The sequence below is a fragment of the Thermobia domestica genome, chromosome 5, assembly GCF_964235325.1.
Source record: "Thermobia domestica chromosome 5, izTheDome1.hap1.1, whole genome shotgun sequence".
Lineage (NCBI taxonomy): Eukaryota > Metazoa > Arthropoda > Insecta > Zygentoma > Lepismatidae > Thermobia > Thermobia domestica.
The window spans coordinates 127,361,237-127,377,566 of NC_137458.1; the positions used below are offsets into that span (position 1 = coordinate 127,361,237).

At 37.0% G+C, this 16,330-nt stretch overlaps 1 protein-coding gene across 2 annotated transcripts in view; it reads left to right on the forward strand.

Moving 5' to 3' along the window:
* Positions 1–16,330, forward strand: part of chm (lysine acetyltransferase chameau) — a 459,651-nt gene that overhangs the window by 295,919 nt on the left and 147,402 nt on the right. The gene's annotated exons all lie outside the window — the stretch shown is intronic.

The following is a 16,330-nucleotide window of genomic DNA, read 5'->3' on the forward strand; positions in this document are numbered from 1 at the left end:
TGCTTAAGCGTACAAGTATCTAAAATATTTGTAATGATGGAACATTGCAAAAAACCTTTAATTTATTTCAGGCTAGGGAAATAAGTCTTATTAACACGTTACGTTTATATACAGTAAGTGTATTACTTATTTTGAGATTTTTTCTTTCACTATTCCACTAAATTTGTAGCTTGCAGTAAGAAACTGCAATATGAAAAGATTCCCTGAAGCTTCCAATGCGACTCACAGAGCGATACAAACCTGTGATGTCACACCAAAACCCCTATTTGTTTTGCCGTGACGTAAGCAGCTGATTTTTGCCTAGTTTGAAGCGTTGTATCTCCGTAACGAAGAAATATTTGTCTGAGATTTTTGGTATGTGGTATATTGAAGACTAGTTCTACACGATGATGTCTTTAAATTACAACCTGTGGTCAAAAAGGAAATGTCCATTGTGTGGTTGCCAGTTCAGAGTTATCCAGATCGGTATTCCGCCTTCCTGAAACTCTCACTCATATCTCAACTGTTCGATACGGCAACACTTCGACACCACTTACCACATGCTACATGGAAACTCTGAAAGCAGTTTTGTGCTCTCATACCGCTTTAATTTTGATACACACTGTTCCACTTTCATAAACATCTCTCTATAGATTTTGCATTTAAATAGCTCATCTACTTGACGACACTGCAATATTTGACTGAACAAAACACAGCCTTTTCCACTCGTTACATTTCTCCGCCTAACGTTCTGTTATCACCTACAAAATGTCTGTGGCTGTGTGAGTCACGCCTTTCACCAGCAATGCTCCCATTGCTTTGTGTCCAGTTTGTGTAGTGTAAAATCATCACCAGTAAGTACAAAGTTGAACGATGGGTGTCATTTTGAAAATTTTATGCAGAGAATTATATGAAGAAATGTTTTGCCTTTTTACATCGTTTTATTTAACTTGCTTTCACTACATATTTGTTTAAATTAGATGTTAAAGCCAGTTTTGCACTTATTTCTATCATCCAATTGTCTTCCACCCTATCGTAAATCTTTAAATTTTATATGGATGCTTTACAGTATATCGTCAATTCGTACGATGACTTTGGACAGACTCAAAAAAATCCTTCTTTTGGAAAGCGTTGTTGAGAATAGAAATTGTACTGAGAATTTCATTAATTAAGTTGCAGGTAATGATGAAACTTTGATTTTTGATCTCTAGCAAGATGCCTCCTGCCACTGATGATCTGTTCCTTTTATTATGGATATAGCTCACAAGGCTTACTATTGACTTCAAGCTAATGTAGACAGTGTTGATTATTCTGTAACGCGACAACCATCTTCAATACATTCTGGACCTGGTCATTGGTTATTCCTTGAATATCGTCAAAATATTCTCTTTTTAAAGCAACTTGCTAAACAGCTTGTAAATGCCTTTCATAACTTGAAAAGATCCTTTTACCTTTTAGAGAACTTCATATTTTTGAACGTTTTCTTTAGTTCTTTCCTTAATATTTTTCCAAACGCACTAGCAATTGAAATACTGCGTCCTTGCTGCTGTAATTCGATCTATTACTCAGAACTTCTCTCCACACTTTAAAATTCATCACTCATTTGATCCAGAATACTTTCAATGATACTTTTGTATTTAGTAGTGGAAGCTATTTCTTCCTTCTTCAAAAACTGCAAGCCTCTGCAAAATATTTTCAAACCTTTTCTGTGTAACACTTTTTTACTTTCACTCTGTTGACTATATTAAGCATGAACGGGTTTCTTTGTAGCCTGTCTGTTGAGGTTTTCCATTTCTACACGTACAGTGTGAACTGAAGATTGTTCATGTTTCTCTAATTTTCCATATTTTTTTTTTTTTTCAAATCGTTTCTGAAAGATGTAAAAGGAGCAGTTATGAACATGCCTCTCACCTGTGTAAAACGCACCTCCATTTTCTTCACTATACCCCAGACAATTGTACTTTTCTTCCCATTGTTTGTTGTAGTGACATTCTTCTTTTGCATCTGATGATTTCGAAGCTTGCAAGTTGAAATTGGAAGATCCCGCGGTAGGTTGTGTTGAAGATGTGCCTACAAATTCCCGTGATTTCTTGCTAGGTCTTACCGCTGAAACACTAAATGAAATACAAGATCAGTAAAATAAAATCATTAAAGTTTCAGAGAATTCTCCATATAAACCAGTGGGTTAATAATACGAAAATGACGCAGGTATACAGAAGGTTGATCCGTCTATATGTGTCCGATTTTAAACTTTCACTCCTACTTAGAGTCGACCGATCTAAATGATTCAAACAGCAAGAGTAAACGAAAAGCGTCAAGAATCACACCAGGTTTGTGTGTGTGTGCATCATGGCTCCCAAGGTGAACCAGTTTTGAGAACGTTATTTCGTAGCACTTTTCCACGCTAAGTTTCCCGTGGCTTGGATTCAGAAACAGTGCATATAAAATGGCTGTGTGATTGGGGTCAACCACCATCAAGAGCATACTTAATCAAGTAAACGCTACAAAGTTCCAACACTTCGTTTACCCAGTAAGGGGAATAGAGAGCGACCATGTACTGTAGTGACTTCACCTGAAGCTCGGAAGTTGCGCCGAATGGCCTTGAAGGAAAACTCTCCTACACAACATATGATAGCAAGACGATTGCATGTAGCACGGTCAACTGTAAACCGCAACCTGCGTGGCAAATTAAACCTCCTGATAATGTTTAAAAGTCATGGACATGTCCATACTGCGAGCCTGCGACCCATTGGAGGGAGAAAAAGAGCACTGCAGGCACCTCTACAAATGCAATCTATCCAGGGAAAAGTGAAAGTTTCTTGTCAACACTATGAAGCATGGATTTATCTATCAGATTGTGGGAAAATTCGAGCCGTAACGTACACCCCACGAGACGCAAAATCCGTTCTGACTTCATACGAAAGCAAGTTTCTCATAGGGATTTCTGATTGCCGCGAGACACTACTATGAAGGCAAGTTAACGATTTGGGAGGTACCCAAAAAGTGGAAAACCAACTCCACATTTTATCAGCAACATATCCTCATACCAATTGATAAACAATATCTACCCCTGCCAGGAGGAGTGGCTCAAGATTCCCGTTCCTGCACTTCAACGGAATCTCCTGTAATGGAGGTTACGGTGCAGGGCTTTTGCCAAAACACATGGTGTTCACATCGAGGGCAGCCGATGGAGGTCAGATGTCAAAATCGGACACATACAAGTGGATCAATCTTCTGTACAACACCGTTAAGAGAAAAGTTAACAGAGAGTATACACTTTTATAGTTCATAGTATAAGCACGAAACTTGATTGCTCCTAATTATTTGAAATAATATCACACAATTTGTTGTACGAGTACTTTTACTTAAAAAAAAAAGAGAGAGAGAGAGAGAGAGAGAGAACAGTATGCAAATAGTGCAATGAGAATGTACTGAGAAGTTTTCCATTTGATAGATGGAACAGGATACGAGTTAAGGTCTGTGCTGTGCTGTGGAACGCATGCAATTTATTTGTACTTCACTTTTTTTCCTTCTTTATCTTGATCTTTCTTCTGATTTTTTCCCCCATCTTTATGCAAGTGGCGCATTATGCAGTGGTAGTGCATTCACAAGTGCAGGTGGGTAAGTGCACTTTCTAGTCCACACCTTGAAGCAATAATAATAATAAAAATAACAATAAAAATAGTATCATGCAGCCCAAGGGTTTCCGTGATGATGTTAGTTTCTTTTGGTTTCCTCCTATTGGCGCACGCAAATTATGGATTCCGGGAATCACTAGACTTTTCTGCATTGATCACACTACGTGACAAGAGTTTTGTGGATACCCATGACAGGAGCTGGGCTTTCAAACGTAATCTCTTTTGGTGGCGCCACAGTTCTATATAAGATCCACTGGAAACCAGAAAGATAAAATGAATAAATAAATTTAAGAAAGAAAGAAGAAAAAACGTTATTGCACAAATGCGCTCACCACAATAATAGTAATGCATAACGAAATGCATCGAAGTGAGACTCGTGAAGGACAATGAAATCTGGCGGGAGGGAAGGGTTACGGCAGAACTTTTCCATGGCGTGAAATGCAAGCGAGTAATTATATAACGTAGTTCAAAGAGAGAGAGAGAGAAGGAAAAAACTGCCCTTTCCAGTTTTTGCCGTTGTAGTGTGTTACGCCTTTTCACAGAAACTTCTTGATCTACGTGTGAAAATATGAAAAGAAGGAAGTGATAGTGGTGATATTTGATTCCTTTTCTTCCTGAAATTCATAGATATATATATATATATATCATTTATAGGCTTAAATACAAGGTTATGTTAAACACATTTTCCGTGCTACAATTGAATTGAGGTACTAGGATTACTGTTTTCGACGAGTAGCGTTTTTACCACTGCGTATTACCACTGCGCATTGTAATTTTTAAAGGATTATTTTGAACTCTTTATAGATAAGTATCACGTAGAAGGACTGGTTTTTATAAGATTCCAAGAGCCGAAAAAAATATCAATTTAGTTTACAGCAAATATCTCAAATTGTCCCTGAAACGTGAAAAGCATGTATTGAGATAGCAGTATTGTTTAAAACGATGTAAACTATGGGTGGAAAACTTTTTAAAATTATTGTTACTTTCCTTTCCTATTATGGCATTACTCCAGTGCAGTAGTTTTTGGGCTAACAACTAGGTATATTCAGCGTTGCACAACGTTGAATTTGCCTGGTTGTTAGCCTGAGAACCAATGTATTCATTACCAGTGGCGAAGGGTGATAGTTTCAACAGGGTAGGCCCAATGTTATAATAGTAATAATAATAATAATAATAATAATAATGTTTATTTCTGTGCAATGAACAGCCTAACGGCAAAAATACAGCACTTTATCAGACAAGATAAACACGCATTACATACAATGTAAGCTACGTAATAAAACATAATGATAAAATAAAGTAAAATAATATTGGATTAATAATTCCTTGCCAAATTAACACCAAATATTTTTTTAGTCTCAAAATAGTCGTCATAAATACTAAAAATAATATTCGTCAAGCTCTAAAATTCATGCTTTTATACTGATAAAAAAAATAAATTAAACTAAATTAAAAGAATTAGTCAATCTTCTTAAAATTAAAAATTTCGGATTCAAAGGAACTAAAGTTGATCTATTTCTTGTATTATACATTGGTACCCTTATACCTATATTATGCAAGCAATATTCACTATGATAGCTATTTAATAAACTCTCTTTCAATAAGTTTTCTCCTGTCTCTCAATGCCTGCAATCCCCAAAATTGACACCAGTATTCATAACTACATGAGTAGTAATCTCTATTCATTTTATGGCAGAGTAACCTAATAAAACATTTTTGTACTGACTCAATTTTGTTTGCCAATGTTATACCTATACTATTCCAAATAATAATAATAAACCAAACCAAACTCTATTACTATAATAATAATAATATCTGCATTACTTATATCACCTTGTAAATTAATTCCAAATGTCAGTTTTTTTCTCATCAAATATATCAATTACTTTCTTCTTGAAAGCTGTATTGTTGACTAATATCCTTCAGAGTTCATTTCTGTAGCGACTGAAGCTAACACACTAAGTCTGTTACTCATTATATTCCTCTGGAATGTTTTGATTTTCTTCGGGGCACCTATGCGCTTGTCCATCGCGAAACAATGTAGCAAACCGCGCAAAGGAAAATAAATATTCGTAAAGAAATGTAAGCTAGAAAATGGCTAGGCTTCCTCATTCGTACACACTTCGCTTCAGATAGTGTTGTTTACACAAACGTAGGCCGAAATGTCCTTGGGCTTCAATCCCAGGTAGGTCGTGCTTTTGATCACCAATCCAAGATGATATCTTCTACACTCCAGAGCGAGCTGCCGAATTACTATTCCATAAGACAGTGGTGCCCACCCCCCCTTATGTCTATGACGCACCCCCCCCCAATTGTCTATCCGTAGGTGTTCTTCCGTGAAAAAATCTTCTTTTCGATTAATTTTACCCCCCCTCATCAAACATATTTATATAGATTTTAACCCCCCCAAATATTTCAATGACGCAGTTTGCGTCATAGCCCCCCTTGTGGGCACCCCTGCCATAAGAGATAATCCTTTGTAGTTTATGTAGTCTCCAAACGAGAGCTCGTATCGAGTGTTGTAACTATTGTTTTCACTGTATCAAACTTAATCCCAATATCCTCGAAAGGCATAATCTGTCAAGGCGGATGCACTTCCATGCACAGACACTGTTGTAGTTACTTGTCGCGTACCATTGTCGTGGAGGTCTTGCCCTGTTATTCTGTCCTTCGAACGTTTGTTTTGCTCGAGTTTTCCACACTTCGCCCCGTCCACACCATTACACATGTTTTTCGCGGTTACATTATTGGTTTTCCTTTTGCCTTACCTTACATTGATATATCATACACCCCGCTTCTCATTTCAATACCTCACGCTATACCCAAGATCGCGGCTTTCAAGATGGGCGCCAAGTCAGTGTTATAGCATATCAAATATCTTGATATCATTTTAGTGCTGCCCATCCTTTCCGTTTTCGACATAAATGGGTATCTTGCGACGTTTACCTTATACCATATTGTCGCGGGGTGCGTTATGTTGTGGAGCATATCTCCGGTGTTTCTCGATGGGAGCCGCTAAAATTTGGCATTTTTTCTTCTTTTCTATTATATGTCCTCTAGGCGAAGTTTGAGTCGGATCTGATCCTGCCTTGTTCTGTACGTTGTTTGTTAGTACTTTGACCCCCTTCTGCTGAAAAACACAAAACGCGCTTTTTGTGTGTGTTATGGTATACTAAAGGATTAACTATTCCCAAAATTTCATTTTTTTTATCCAGGCCCATTGGAGATATTGGACAGTGAAATATGCTAAATTGGCATAATTCCTCAACTTTACGATTTTTTCAGGCCTTTGAGAGCAGCTATAGTTCTGTAAATTTTTGTATATTAACTTATGACCACGTACTACATGCACTCACAAATTCAGACCTCTACGTAAATTGTTTCCTCTTCCCAAACATGTTTTCAATGTCCAAAAGGGATTTTATGAACAAAACACCTCCTAAAGTATGACATCATTACTAAATACTTCCAGCAGAATTATTGACAACGAATGATATGATACCATAAGAATTCGTTTAGTTCCGTGCTATTTGTTGATTGATATATGCCTCATATTTGGACAGCATTTTAGTCAAACAGAAATTTTTGAGAGTTAATAAAAATTTTTGCTATATTTCAGTAATCTTATTGCGTACTATCGTCTTGCTAGTATAGTAACAAGAAAGCTTGATTGACGTATACTTCGAGGCCTAGAATATTGGAGTGCTGACGGTTGGAGGATAGTATGTTTCAGTGATGAATCATGTATCTTTGTGTCTGATGGTTCACAATATCTGCGACGTTGACCTGGGAGGAATTCAAGTTGGAATGTCTTTAATAAACCGTGAAGCATCCTACTTCAGTCATGGTCTGGAGTGTGATCTCTGTTTTTGGGCCTGGAAGACTGTATATAGTAGAGAGAACAATGAAGCACGACCAATACCTACAAGTTCTTCAAGAAGAACTGCTTTTCCAGACTGCACTCTGGTTTGATGACGTACAGTTCATCTTTATGCATGGTGGAGCTCCATGCCACCGGGCCAAAGCTGTGACAAAGTTCTTCGAGGACAACAGGCCACCTGGCTTGTTCTTCCGTGGCCAGGCACTAGTCCTGATATGAACCCGCTAGAGAGGAAGCACATTAGAACCAAATTTCAAATGTGCTAAATTCGTACATAGGATGCCACAATGGATAAAAGACTTAATAAAGAATAAGGGATTTCATAAGAAATAGTAATCTTTGTGTGAGAGATAATTTTCTTGTAAGTATTCCATTTCATTTTTTGTTTCCAATTTGGATACACACTTTATAGTAATTATATTTGAATGTTACGTACGCATTTGTCCTATTGATATTGAAAAGCATATGCCACACATTCACTACAGAGTTACAAAGTAGTAACTTGGACTAAGTTCGAACGTATTTTCTCACGTAATATTGTAAGAACAGTAAAATATTCAGAAACTGAATGTTGAGTCTAATAATTTGAACACGCCTGTAAATACAACTCTACACCGATAGTCTCTGTTTTTACGAGTTACAGGGTGTTTATCGATCACGAATGTCACGAAAAAGTCACGAAATCAGAAAACGGTCATGAAAGTCACGAAATTTAACTTTTGGGTCACGATTTTTTTTAACTGTGCAAGATTGAAAACTTTTGTTCTATAAAACGTCAAAATTACCACCAAAAATGTCTATGGTCGGCTTTAGACGCTACCAAATCGCAAGCAAAATACGTTTATATCGCATGGATGAAAATTCGGCCTAATTCGCACACAAATTTGCTCTTGAAAATGTTAGAAAATTTTATGATTTGGTAAAGAAAAGGTCACGAAATTTCATTTTGGAATTTTAATAGACACCCTGCTTTAAAATCGCGACTACGAATTTGAAAAAAAAAAATCACACATTCTTGTTGTGGAGTAACAACAATATATTAATGGACCGTCACTACTGTTCTAGCGCGTGCGTGTCTTTGATACACGGGCTTTAGGTTCGATTCCTGGTGAGAGAGCATTGAACTCATGTTAGTTGGGATTTTACCCTAAACTCTAGGTCCATATCGCATATAGCCTCTTTGCTCAAAAGAGACGTTAAACTTCAAAACCAAATAAAACGTATGCCAATATGAAAGAAACTGCTTTGAAGTCCTCATTAGCGACATTGACAGTGTGATAATACATGAAATCTTTGAGTTTTACGTCCCAGGGTTATGCCGATTAGGCTAAATGAGACGGTGATGATGACTGATGAATAAAATGGTGGAATGAAGAAAGTGGGAGAACCCCGAGAAAACCCACGCACACGGCGTTTGTCCACCACAAAGTTCACTTGGCGGGGGCTGGGATCGAACCCGAGACCTCAAGCACCAGAGGTGAACGCTCTACCACTGAGCCACCGCGGCCGTGGCCCGAAGTGTAAGATACAGTGAAACCTGTCAACTTGGCCACCTCTCTAAGTTGGCCACCTGCTTATCTTGGCCTAGTTCGTCTTGAACCTGCATTTTCCCATAAGACATTCGTTACTTACTACCCTATAAGTTGGCCACCTGTCTATCTTGGAATTTGGCCACACTGAAGCAATGTTTACCCTATGGTGATAATGATAAATTTACCTGTGTATCTTGGCCACGCAAAATACAGTTTTGTTATTTTTTCTTAACTCTTTCGAATTCCCATATGAGAAGCAGATGTTATGTATTTGTGACTGGACACAAAGAAGCATAGATTCGCACGATTTGTTCTTGGAGGTCAATGGCCAGAACATTACCCTCATAAAGGGGTGGTGAAGGAAGGTGTGAATATAAGAAAAAACACTACAGGAATTCAGGAAATGGTTGTACGTATTTGTTTACCCTGTCTGTTTTGGTAAAATCATATGTATCAACTCCTCTCATCAGTGGTGAGCTTTAGTAATTCCGGAAAATTCTGAAGGTTAAAACTAACCATCTCAATTGTCAACTATTGGCACCTGTCGGCTTGTCAAAAGATAGCGGAGTGTTTGAGATATCAATGCCAAGATTTTCTCAAAACATCTTTGGCTCCCAGGGAAACACTTCTAGCTCATTAACAAGAGGTAGTTAAATACAATATTAGAATGTGCATATCTGCCAAAAAGAATAAAACAAATACGTCTAGAATGAACTACCATTCAGTAACAACTAAAAATAAGTCATATAAATTGCATATGAATTTCTCAATTTATAACTTAGCTTTTCTTGTTTTCAATCTGAATAACTCAGTGTGCTATAATATCAATTTCAATAAACTGCGTACATACGCTTCTTTTTCATGGTTGTTTGTGTTATTGTGTTTCAATCCGAATAATCCAATGCACCAGACTAGTTTTCAAGAAGAGAAAGGTATGCACATATATTAAACATACTATAGTAATATTTTCTAGTACTGTATATTTTTATGATTATTCTATATACATTATTTATAAGTAGCTGTCGTGCCACTGATTATTAAAATTTTACAATCAAGTAATACTAGAAATCCTATTCTAAAAATACACAAATCACACTTATTTTCTGTAAGTTGGCCACCTGTCTAAGTTGGCCACTTTTCGATGGAACCGATGGTGGCCAACATAGACAGGTTTCACTGTAATAGTAAACATCTAAAAGACAAAATGGTAATTCACTTTTTTTTCTTAACGCCTTGTCGTACAGTAGGTAAAAGATGAACTGTAGATATAAACGGATATAGCGATCACTTGGGTAGACTATGAAACAACGGTGGTTTAATCAGTTTAGACTCGTTCTTACTTCCCTGATATAATCGGATATGACAGACGATTTAAGTACTTGGTGGTGTAACAGGAAGCTGTCGAAGGTTATAAAAAGAAGAGGCGGTTATACAGGATGGGTTTTCAGACAATTCTCCCTTCTGATTGACAAATCTCAGAAAGAGAATAGACTTTGTATAAAAACATGAAATGGTAATTTGAGACAGGTATAGAAAATGACTATAACGTTTTAATATTAGAGGATAAGAAACTGTTTCAAAAATGTAATAGTATAATAATATTTGTTACAAGAAGAAAACAAAGTGAATATATTATATAAATAGTTCACGTATTTTCTGAATTATAAATGTGAGAGGAATGCATACCAATATATATATATATATATATATATATATATATATATATATATATATATATATATATATATATATATATATATATATATATATATATATATATATATATAATACAGGGTGTAAAGAAAGGTTGTTTACAACGCTTGGGAGGTGATTCTACAGATGAAAACAAGTAAAAATATATATGTAACACAATGTCCATCTCGGCCTCCTAACCGAGTTACGGACGTCCAAAAGGGTGGGAAAATGAACTTTGAAGGCTAATTCTGGCAAAACGACAAGAGATAGAAGGGTGGTGTTAGGCGGCCCACACAGACTCTCAACATGGACTATCCAAAGATACTAAGATTAGATGTGTACAAGGCGAGCGCAAGGGATTCCCCAAAGGATGCGAAGCATGCTGCGGACGTTATGAGTGCAAAGTGAGGTGAAAGGATGTATGTCCCTTGAAAGAACAAATAAGGTCACGTAAATGTAAATATGCAATTAAAAATGAATGCACTTGTAAACATTTATAAATGACGAAGGTTGCGACCTTTACGTGGTATTATGAAAATAAGTGAAACATTACAGATCATTCGTTGCCCAGTCTTCACTAGTGCACAGCAATTTTTATTAATTGTGTCATTAACATTAGAAAACATTTGTGATCAATAAGAATGTAAGTAACAAGTACTTGGGTAATGAATTATATTATATATGAAATATATATGTGAATTTTAGGAAAACATATTGTGAAAATTACGAAGCGTGTTGATGTTAATTATTGTTCATTTAACGTTACAGTGACAAGCCGTTGCAGTTATCATAACCGAATCAAATACCAATAATTTGTGTCATTTAAGTAATAATACATTTCTAATAAATAAGAACGTAAGTAGCAAGTAATTGTTCATCAAAATATGTGAAAAAAGTGAATGTTGTTAAAGATACATTGTGAAAATTACGACGTATGTTGACATTAATTATCGTTTCTTTATTTTACAGTGACTTTTGCGACATTTTGCATATTTTACTCCGCCATTTTTTTTAAAACTTTAGTTGCAGAATCGTAATCAGCAACCTCAATAACCCCTTTATCGCCACTTTTGAGAACATTTCTACGACTTTTTCGACTTTTGAAAATTTTATTCCGCCATTTTGAATCCGTCATTTTGTTTTGTTTTTTTTTGTTTTTTGTTTTTTTTTTTTCAATTTCAGTTGCAGAATCGTAATCAGCAACCTCAATAACCCCTTAATACTAAATTTCATTCAATTTGAATATAGTTATATTTTGGCCAGCTTTTTGCGTTTTCGTTCCACTATGCGGAGTGACGAACTGAGGAGAGGTATTGATGTAGGTCGGTGAGGCCTGGTACGAAGTCGGCGTTCCAAAACATCCCAAAAGTGTTTTATACGATTCAAGTCAGGACTCTCTGCAGGCCAGGCCATTACAGGGGTGTTGTGGTCGTCTAACCACTCCGCCACAGGTCATGCAGTATGAACAGGCGCTCGATCGTGTTGAAAGATGCAATCGCCATCCCCGAATTGCTCTTCAACAGTGGGAAGCAAGAAGGTGCTTAAAACATCAATGTAGACCTATGCTCTGAAAGTGGCACGCAAAACAGCAAGGGGTGCAAGACTCCTCCAAGAAAAACATGACCACACCATAACACCACCACCTCCGCATTTTACTGTTGGCACTACACACGCTGACAGATGACGTTTACCGGGCATTCGCCATACCCACACCCTGCCATCGGATCGCAACATTGGGTACCGTGATTCGTCATTCCACACAACGTTTTTCCACTGTTCAATCGTCCAATGTTTACGCTCCTTACACCAAGCGAGGCGTATTTACCTGCGTGATGTGTGGCTTATAAGCAGCCGCTCGACCATGAAATCAAAGTTTTCTCACCTCACGCCTAACTGTCATAGTACTTGAAGTGGATCCTGATGCAGTTTGAAATTCCTGTGTGATTGTCTGGATAAATGTCTGCCTATTACACTTTACGACCCTCTTCAACTGTCGGCGGTCTCTGTCAGTCAACAGACGAGGTCGGCCTGTACGCTTTTGTGCTGTACGTGTTCCTTCACGTTTCCACTTCACTATCACATCAGACACAGTGGACCTAGGAATGTTTAGGAGTGTGGAAATCTCGCGTACAGTCTTCTAACACAAGTGACACCCAATCACCTGACCACGTTCGAAGTCCTTGAGTTCCGCGGAGCGCCCCATTCTGCTTTCTCACGATGTCTAATGACTACTGAGGTCACTGATAATGAGTACCCGGCAGTAGGTGGCAGCACAATGCACCTACTATGAGAAACGTATGTTTTTGGGGGTGTCCGGATACTTTTGATCACATAGTATATATATATATATATATATATATATATATATATATATATATATATATATATATATATATATATATACATATATAATCAAATATGATGCAATGGCTAAAGAAATTTGGTAAGCAGTAACTAACAAGATGCAAATGGAGTTTGAGCCTCTTAAACTTATGCATGTATTAATATGTGGGTATGTGTAGTAGTGTTTTGTCCAAAAGTACCTTCTAATTCAGTTGCCTAGCGTAACGAGGCAGTAGATTAGAAGAACAAGTTAGAGTAGCTATTTTCTTTACAGCATCAAACTTAAATATTTAAACTGTAAAATCCTGTAAAAGTGGTATGAAAAGCTAGGCATACGAGTAGTGTTTCGGAAAAGGAAAGAGAACATTCATATCGGAATGTTGTAAATGTAAGAAAATACTCGTGGCATCCTGTCCACTCAAATAAAGAACATCAAAAGACGGACAATTTAAGAGTTAAGAGACAGTTGTACAGCACTATATATTGTCAAATGGATTGAACATTTGCAGAAATTAAAATAATAATGTGTTGTGTGTGTTTTTGCGTTTTCTATTTCATGAAAAGTACTTATCTCGACCGCAATAAAAAGAGGCAAGAATTTCTGGAAATGTATGAATCCTAAAATGTTAGGCAACACTTTTTACAGCGCTATTTCGGGTTTCAGATTACCTGAATATTGACGTTAAGTGAGTGGAAACCTAGCTTTTCTGACTGTGGAATTTATGTGCATGTTTCTCCGGTCTTACTTTCATTTTTCAGTAAGACTGCTTAATTATCCATATTCTTCAAATCTAACTTAGTAATTTGTTGCCTTTTCCAAAGCTTCTCCGTAAATTCCAATTTTAATTGTGTTCCCGAGATTAGAATATATTAGAACTATCGCCTGGGGCAAGAAAAGATAAGAGATTATATGCCCTTATGTAAGGGGTGAGGGAGCTACTCGATCTGGAAGGAACACTTACTTGACAGGTACGAAGAAGAGGAAGAAAAGTGTCCCCTGGGTTCGGACCGAAATTTTTAGTACAATAAATTAATTCTATATACAAACAGGGGGCCAAAAATGCCACCCCTAGATTCTATGGTGCCCTAGGCTTCAGCGTACTAACCCTAGTAGCACTAATCCAGGCTCGAACTATATAGCAGATTGAAGCTGCAGCGCATTGCGCACTAAGTTAAGCCCTTCAACTTTACGTATTAACAAGATTTAATATAGGCTTAAAGGGATTTGATTAACTTCCAATTAAACTAGTCTTTTTAATAGACTTCTTGACTATAATAAAATGTAGTAGTACCGTTGAAAATCTTGAATGGGTCAGATAATAAAAAGATGACATAGAGCCTACGTGTATATGTATTCATTGATAACGAAAGCTTTTTTTCGGTCCTAATTCATATTACAATTAGCTTCTAGATATGAGATCTTTTAATTTAAAGAAATAATAGGAAGGTAAAAGAGATTTAGATTTCTCTTTTGTTCCTAAGCGATAACGTTTTGAGACAAATGTGGGAAAAGCACGGGCGAGCGTAGGTTTGCAGCAAAGGCAGAAGCGTGACGGTGTTTCCTGTCGTAAAAGCTACTCTAAAACATTTATGGTGGTAGCCAAGTATCTGAAAGTGATCAGCTAGTGATGTTCTTTTGCATTATATGCTCCCATCACAAAGTGCTATAATGCATGGATAGTGAGTAAACAATGGGGGAGAGAGCAGATTCTACTTTGCCTATGTCCGGTGAACGAAAAGAGAGGTCGATTGTAAATTTCATTACTGCAGTAGTTAATAAGTGAATTGTAAGGGACCGGTAGTGCTCCAGACGGGAATTCCTATGAAGTGACTTCGGTGAACTTACCGTTACGTGCGGAAGCGACCTTGGGCACAAGAAGCAGCCTACTGGAAATTGCTTCAGTGCTCGTGTTCCGTTCTTGTCTTCCACTCTTGTCTTGTAATTCATTGAGAATCGAGCCGTAGTTGGTTACAATGTAATTTCTTTGCAGAAGAACTAAACTTTTTAGTTCAATTTTACAAAATGTATAATTTGTATTTTATCTTAACGGTGTGGTGATTTTTTCCCATCCTCACAACTTTTAGCATCTTATTTGTTAACAGACTTTCGGAGGTGTTTCTTGTCATGGATAAACACTCCCCCAAAATAGAATTTTTCAGTCATGCTAAAGGAGAAATTATCATTAAGAAGGGTTGGACTTTATTACCGTTTGTTTCTTAGAAATGCCACTCTCACGTAACTGTAAAAACATTGATATCTTGAAGAAAACTGATATAATCTCTTAATGGTCTCGCACTAATCTTCATAAAGCAATGCAAATTTTCTAGGATCAACTTTCGATATTAAATATTTATTGGTTCTGGTTGTATACATATTAGTTTGTATCAAGTGGAACATTCCTAGTTTAGAGAACAACATCGTGTCTCTCTATATATAGACTGTTCCAGGAGGAAGAGCAATATTTTGGAAAGCTAGAGTATGGGTCATTACAAGCAAAAGTCTACATGAACCATGAGTCGATTCGGTTTTGTTTTCGAGCTATCGGTATATTAAAGAAAAGACCAGGTTCTTACTAGTGGTGGGCACAAAAACCGGTTTTTCGGTTTTTGAAAATTTTCAAAAAACCGGTTTCGGTTTTTCACCGAAACCGGTTTCGGTTTTCTTCAAAACCGGTTCGTTTTTTTTTACCGAAACGGTTATCGGTTTTCTCCAAAACCGGTTCGGTTTTTTACCTGGTCCGGTTTCGGTTTTCTTCAAAACCGATTCCGGTTTTTTTTTCAAAATTTGTTCTATTTCTGACCAGAATGGTGTTTCGTTGTTCTCCGGAAACCGAATCCATTTCCACAGAAATAGGTTTGTGTGTTTTCGAAAAGTTTTTCACCGAAAACAGTTTCGGTGAAAACCGAACCGGTTTTGGAGAAAACCGAAACCGGTTCTGGAGAAAACCGAAACCGGTTTTGGTGAAAAACCGAAGCGGTTTTGGAGAAAACCGAAACCGGTTTCGGTGAAAACCGAACCGGTTTTGGAGAAAACCGAAATGTCGGTTTTTCGAGTTTCGGTTTTTATAGAAACCGGTTTTCGGTTTTTTATAAAAACCGGTTTTGCCCATCACTAGTTCTTACATAGGCCTATACATTTTATTATAGTCCCATATCTCGAATAACAATGAAGATATTGGTATAATTTAAAAGCAGATAATCAAAGAAAAAAGAGACTTTCAAAAGATATAACATTAGTTACATTCAAGTACTCCTTTATACGG